The sequence below is a fragment of the Polyergus mexicanus genome, unplaced genomic scaffold (genome assembly GCF_030449975.1).
Source record: "Polyergus mexicanus isolate NDT 795.1 unplaced genomic scaffold, iyPolMexi1.0 SCAF_10, whole genome shotgun sequence".
In the NCBI taxonomy this organism is placed as follows: Eukaryota; Metazoa; Arthropoda; class Insecta; order Hymenoptera; family Formicidae; genus Polyergus; species Polyergus mexicanus.
The window spans coordinates 6085253-6092323 of NW_027223330.1; positions in this window are offsets into that span (position 1 = coordinate 6085253).

Sequence of the window (7071 nt, forward strand, 5' to 3'; positions counted from 1 at the left end):
TTTCCTCTACAATAAGCTCATAAATTATTGTATGGATTTTATGAAATATTCTGCATATATAATATTTCCCATATATTTTCCGCATAGTTTAAGGACAAATGTATATAATAAACGGATACTTTAGACTTAGAGCAGTGCTGGGATTTACTTGCACATTTCGGCCTGACTCCGTGGCTCACGCCTATTGTCCTCCACTCACCGCTCGTGCGCTAGCAACGAGTCGCCAGATACACGTAACTAAGGACCGCGGCGCTTCGTCTCAGGAGCGTTTATATGTAAGAATGCCCAAATATAATAATAAGACAATACTTTTCTAAATACAGCGCGAAAATTCTTATAATTAAAAGTTTTTCTTCAATATTTTATAATTCATTGATATAAAATATTGAAGAAAAACTTTTATATATAGAAAAGTATTGTCTTATTATTATATTTGGGCATTCTTATATACGGACGCTCCTGAGACAAAGCGTCCTTAGTTACGTGTATCTGGCGACTCGTTGCTAACGCACGAGCGGTGAGTGGGAGGCAATAGGCGTGAGTCACGAAATCGGGCCAAAATGTGCAAGTAAATCCCAGCACTGCTTTAGAGACAGATCTCAAATTATATAATTCCTATACAGGGTGACCCATTTTAATGTACCACCTTCAGAAACTTTTATTTTTGATTGTAGAAACAAATACTTCAGATAAAAGTTGTTTGGTTCGAAGGGGGACATAAGATGGTGTCATTGGTTTGACCTGGGATAATCTTTTGTAGGTCATATAAAGGTCACTTTGAATTTTTTAATCGGAACACCCTATATATTTTTGCATATTCTTGTAACTTATCTCGAGAGCTTTTCAAAACACTATAACAAAATATTTTTCCTTTAAGTACTTGTTGAGTTATAAGGCTTGAAAGTTAACAATTTTTTGACATAAAATGTAAAATATCTTGAGAAACATTTAATTTTCGATAATATTACCTTAATACTTTTATGCACAAAATAATGAGACCAATCAAGTGGTGTAAAGAAAACACATAGTTGATCTAAAAAAAAATATGTTGCAAATTAGATATTTTTTTTTAAGGCAACTATTTTCTTTACACCACAATTTAGCAACTATTTTCTTTACACCACTTGATTGATCTCATTATTCCGTGCATAAAAGTATTAAGGTAATATTATCGAAAATTAAATGTTTCTCAAGATATTTTACATTTTATGTCAAAAAATTGTTAAGTTTCAAGCCTTATAACTCAAGTACTTAAAGGAAAAATATTTTGTTATAGTGTTTTGAAAAGCTCACGAGATAAGCTACAAGAATATGCAAAAATATATAGGGTGTTCCAATTAAAAAATTCAAGGTGACCTTTATGTGACCTACAAAAGATTATCCCAGGTCAAACCAATGACACCATCTTATGTCCCCCTTCGAACCAAACAACTTTTGTCTGAAGTATTTTTTTCTACAATCAAAAATAAAAAAGTTTCTGAAGGTGGTACATTAAAATGGGTCACCCTGTATAGGAATTATATAATTTGAGATCTGTCTCTAAAGTATCCGTTTATTATATACATTTGTCCTTAAACTATGCGGAAAATATATGGGAAATATTATATATGCAGAATATCTCATAAAATCCATACAATAATTTATGAGCGTGTTGTAGAGGAAAAATATATCCATGTATATAAATTTCCATTTTATATAGGAGTTGCATAATTTGGGACCTGTCTCCAAAGTATCCGTTTATTATATATACATTTGTCCTCAAAGTATGCGGTAAATATATGAAAGATCTTATATATGTAGAATATCTCATAAAATCCATAAAATAATTTATTAGCGCGTTGTAGAGGTAAAATAGAATAAAACATTGCAATACAAAAATGTTGAGTCTGCCATAATTTTTGGGTTATAAGTGATCAAAGTTTGCCAATGATATGTAGAACTTAGGCGCTTAGGCGGATAACTAAACATACACGCGTACCGATCTGTTATTCATTTTTTAAACAACATAATGTAATAGTTTTTTTAAAAAAAATGTTAGTTGCAAATTACATATTTTTTGTTAAAAACAAAACTATATATTTTTTTATACCAAGTAATTTCTGTCATTATTTTGTGCATAAAAATGTTAAAGTATGATCATCGAGAAATGCAATATTACGAGATATTTATTAGTTTATGTAAGCTTGTCAAATTAAAATATTAAATATCTCGTAAACTGTTAACTTTTTGATCATATTACCTTTATAATTTTTTATGCAGAATATTACGAGGAATCGATTTCTATAAAAAAATATAGTTGTTCTATTTAAACAATTTAAGGTAACCTTGCCCTGACTTTGACGTCACCTAAGGTCAAACCATAGGTATTATTTTATATGTTCCCCTTAAAATCATAAAACTTTTGTCTTAAACATTTTTATCTACCGGGCTCAGTTTTTTTAGATATTCGGTTCGAATGTTTAAAATAGGACACCCTGTATATATATAAACACTATATAAAGACATTATTTTCTAATGTTATTATTTTCTGTTTATAAATAAAGTCATTTAATTTATTGTCAATATTGTGTGCATAATAAAGTTATTTATATAAAAAGTTATATGTGTATAAAATTTATATGTGTGTATAAGGTGCGGGAAACTTCTCTTAATGCGGGTAAAGTGCGGAATAGAAATGCTGAATGTAATTCTGTATTATTTTGCGGTTTTTGTAATAATTTACGAGAAATTAGTAACAACACAATTTCTTCGGCGGTTTAGCAATGTCACCAGCTCTGTGACTCGTCGTTCCATCGCGGATTTGTGACGATTTTCTAACAATTTTTATCTCCGTTAATTGAGATTCTCCATTAATCTTCGCATTTTATTTTCCACATTAATATTATATGTATAATAATCTTGTCTTGCGTCTGAAACTAACTTATTACGTTTGTTTATCATATATTCCTTTATTATACAGAGTGTCGCACAACTTTCGTACAATAATTTACTAACGCATTCTAAAAAGTGAAGTAAAAAATTTTAATAAAAAAATATTGAGGCAATAGTTTTTGAATTATAAGCGATCAAATTTGCCAATGATATCGCATAAAACTAGTGCGACCCATAACTAAACATGCGCGTACCGATCTGTCAACTGTTATTGATTTTTTCAAACAACAAAATAAAATCAGCTGTGCCGCAAAAATTAATATCACACTGACTTGAAAAAAAACATGTATGCATAGTTACAAGCCTGACCGCGCGAGTTCTTTGCGGTATCATTGGCAAACTTTGATCAATTATAACTCAAAAATTATTGCAGCCTCAACATTTTTGTATTAGAATTTTTTACTCTATTTTTACGTCTAGAATACACTAATAAATTATTTTATGGATTTTATGAGATATTCTACATATATAAGATCTTTCATATATTTACCGCATACTTTAAGGACAAATGTATATACAATAATAAACGGATACTTTGGAGACAAGTTCCAAATTATGCAATTCCTATATAAAATAGAAATTTATATACGTATTTTCTCAAAGTAAGAAATTAATATAAAGAAGACTTTAAATTGAAATATATATTTTGTGAATAGAATAAAAATTTCTATCACATAGAAGAATCGCATATTTTGGGAACTGTCTCCGAAGTATCTGTTCATTATATATATATATTAATTCTGAAAGTATACTGTTAATATAAGAAAGACCTCAAATTTAAACGCATGTTTTGAGGACAGGATAAAATTTTCCGTCATATATGTAAATCGCATAATTTTGGGACTGTCTCCGAAGTATTGCTTATTATATATATATTTCAGTCCTCAAAGTATGCATTGTATATAAGAAACCTATATAATTTTAAAATTATTGACTTATAAATAATTTTATAAATTGGGATATGTTATTGAGGTTGTATTACACACATTTATAACTAAAATCGAAGTGGTCTCAAAGTATACGCTTGACATATATATATATATATGTATATTCTATGATAAAATCAAAAGAGATAATATATGAGCAATATTATAGATTTGTATTCAAAATATTTATGCGACACAAACAGATATCTATGTAAAGTCGTTGCTTCTACGAGACGATAGAACAGAAATAGAGTAGAAATTCAACATATTTTCTGTCTCTACATATTTAACACAATGCGAAAAGCTTATATTTGATTGTTCTTCCCAAAGTATGCACATATCCTTGACTGCATTACTCTACATAATGATATCGGTAATGTAACTATAAAGCGTTGGTAATATACCGACACTTTTAGTTACACTTAGATGAGGGTGTTCACCCGTCGGAGTTCGCCCGTCGCTCCGGCATCCTCTTAATATTTTATAAATTTATTTTTACTCTTACATTTAAGCTTTACATATTAAATACTTGTCAAACTCAATTCTGAATCGTTTGCACAAAAATCTAGATATAATATGGCCTAATGATAGATCTAATCAATATATAATGGAAAAATAACGCCTAATGTATTTAATTAGTATTATCAAGTCATTATTAGAGAACGGATTTTTAGATGATTAAAATTTATAAATTATGTATTTTTTTATGTGATTTAAAATTTAAAAATATGTAGGAAAATAATATAAGGGAATGAAAATATATGATTAAAATAAGCTTTTTTCATGCTATCATCATCTTTTTATTATATCTTTGTACTACAATGCACTATAAAGATCATTTTCAGATTATCTATAGTAAATCTTTGGCGATTTTCACGAAAAAATACCTAGTAGCTCGAATAAGTACGGTCTACGTCACATTATGTGATTCGCATATATTTAAAACAAGTAATGTCATTTACATTTATATTTTCAATTTCTCTTTCTCATGTCCTAGAATGCGCAAAATTTTACAAACTTTTTTGTAACCTATATTTTTTTCAAACAAGTTTTTAAATTTTAATTGTACAGCATCAGCATTTGGACCATTAACATTGATAAGCGATGATGAATTCTTTGCCTGACAATTATCGAAGATATGCAAATTCAAAACTCTGATTTCAGTAAGAAAAAGAGAATAAGTCAAAATATCTTTGAAAACATGTGTTTTTGGGACAGAAACCGAAAATATGTATTCAAATACGCAAGCTCTTGAAAATATGTGTTTTAGGTGAAATAAAAATATACATTTTTGAGTCGAGGAAGTTGCAAGAAAAGTTTTGTTCAAATCCTGTGTCTGGCACATATCAATAAAAATATGCATTTACCTAAAAATCCGTTCTCTAGTCATTATTACTATTTGCTTATTATAAAATAAACATCATGATATAATAATTATTTGAAATATTTTAATAATTGACTTGATAATAAAATGAAACTTGATAATAAAACTTGATAATAAAATATCTGGAATATGAGTCTTTAAAAATTGTTTATGAATCTATTAAATACTTATTTATACTGTTAGTAATGAATGATTTATTGTATATTAAATACAGCTGTAAGTAATTGCACTGCGTATGTTCGCAATATTTTCGTTATTAAAATTTAAACTTTGCTCGAATACGTGCATTCGATTAATTAGGATATTGTACGGCGTAACTTAAAATTATCAAAAAGCAAATGTCGTTGGTCTTTGCAAATGCGTCTTCAATTTGCTTAATTATTGAAAAATCATTATTTTTTACACTTCAAACTTTAATGCTCAATTTAGCAATTAAAACTCCAAAATTTAAATTCCGTTACAATATACTGCAAAATGAATAATAAATAATGTTACGTAATTTTTTTTTCTGAAGCTTAATTTGTAAAGAAACTTTCCTTATATCTAAAAAACTGCTGTTGTTAATCCTAAAATTTTTATCCACGAGAAATGTTTCTAGAAACCAGTTATAAAATGCTTCAAACTAACATTTTTAAAATCTTTTTAAAACAAATATGTGCTACCTGGGAACTGTTGGAAAAATGGTACAGGCAAATAAAGTTGCTTTGCAATCAGATTTATAAGTAAATGAGACTTCTTCCTCTTTCCTTATAGTGGATCAAATATCAAATCTGTTCTTTTTAGAAGTACTTTTTTTTAGTTTTTAAGTACTAAAATTTAAAATATATATATATTTTTTTATTTATTCATTTTTAAATGTATATGAGAGAGAGAAAGAGAAATAAGAGAAAGAGATATAGTGTCAGAACTCTCTCTTATTTTATTTTCTTTTGTAAGAATTATTTTTATATTAAGAATTATAATTATAAAATCTTATTATATTAGAAAGTTTTATAAACTGTGTGGAAAATAATTTATATACATATACGTACATACATACATACATATATACAGGGTGAGTCTTTTTAATCTTAACAGGCAAATATCTCAAAACCTGTAAATATTTAGTTTTCGATAATCTTACCGTAATACTTTTATGTACAGAATAATGAGACAAATCAATTAATGTAAAGAAAAAAACAAATAATTGTTTAAAAAAATACATTGTAAATAATTACATACTTTTTCTTAAAAACAATTTTTTTTATATTAATTGATTTGTCTCATTATTTTGTACATAAAAGTATTACAGTAAGATTATCGAAAACTAAATATTTTACGAGATATTTTAATTTTTATATCAAAATATGTCAGATTAAAATATAAAATAACTTAAAAAGTACTTAATGAAAAGATACTTTATTATAGTGTTTTGAAAAACTCTCGAGATAAGCTATAAAAATATGTAATAAAAAATAAGGGTTCCATTTGAAAAAATTAGGTTGACCATCCTCTGATCTTAAATAGATGCCCCAAAGTCAAACCAAGGTCACTATTGTACGTACCTCTTAACATCATATAACTTTTATTTGAAAAGTTTGTTTATAAAATTGCATGTTTTCGAAATATTTGCCTGTTAAGATTAAAATGAGTCACCCTGTATAAATTTTGTACCTATAAAAATAAAATACGAAGTAATGTAATTCCTTTTAATTTGAATTATTATAATCCTGTTTCTACGATAAATTTCAAGAAACAAGGTGAAAGTACATTAAAATAAATTATTCTTCCGTAATATTAAACTCTATAATGTTAATGTAATAAATAAAGTTCAATAATGCCTTTTATTTA